This window comes from Octopus bimaculoides, chromosome 26, assembly GCF_001194135.2.
Source record: "Octopus bimaculoides isolate UCB-OBI-ISO-001 chromosome 26, ASM119413v2, whole genome shotgun sequence".
NCBI lineage: Eukaryota > Metazoa > Mollusca > Cephalopoda > Octopoda > Octopodidae > Octopus > Octopus bimaculoides.
The window spans coordinates 13214905-13215678 of NC_069006.1; the positions used below are offsets into that span (position 1 = coordinate 13214905).

Genomic DNA, 774 nt, shown 5'->3' on the forward strand with positions numbered 1-774 from the left:
TATATATATATATATATATATGTATATATATATGTATATGTGTGTGTGTCTGTGTTTGTCCCCCACCCACCATCGGTTGACAACTGATGTTGGTGTGTTTATGTGCACATAAGTTAGCAGTTGAGCAAAAGGGACTGATAGAATAAGTACAAGGATTACAAAGAATAAGTCCCGGGGGTGATTTGTTTGACTAAAAGCAGTGCTGCAGCATGGCCACAGTCAAATGACTGAAACAAGTAAAAGGAATAAAAGAATACAAATATATGTATGTATTTTTGCACAGCTCCTTTCAATTTTGAGAGAACTTTCCCTTCCTGGGCCAATATGCAGTTCTGTTCCAGTTTCTGTCGGAGACCTTGGGTGCAAGTATGGCCAAGTGGTTAAGACACTGGCTTCACAGTCATAAGATCATGGGTTCAATCCCTCAACGTATCGCCTTGGCCAAATGTCAACCTAATCCTTGTGGGTGAAACTGGACTTGATGGAGACTGTGCTGAAACCTCATCAGATGGATTTTAATTTCTAAGTGGAAAAGATTAGTTTTATCAGACTCTTGCATCACATTGATTTGAGCTGTGGATTAACTTTAAGGGGACACATGACTCAGTCCCTTGCATGCAGAACAAAGTTCAAACAACTGAGACATTTACTGTTGAAACAGACAGAGGATCCGTTTACAATACATACATACCTACATGCATACATATATATATATGTATATATATATATAGATATATATATATATATATATATATATATATATATATATATATA

The 774-nt window shown here is 36.0% G+C and overlaps 1 protein-coding gene across 2 annotated transcripts in view; it reads right to left on the reverse strand.

Moving 5' to 3' along the window:
• Nucleotides 1-774, reverse strand: part of LOC106872586 (cytochrome P450 3A30) — a 24542-nt gene that overhangs the window by 8940 nt on the left and 14828 nt on the right. The gene's annotated exons all lie outside the window — the stretch shown is intronic.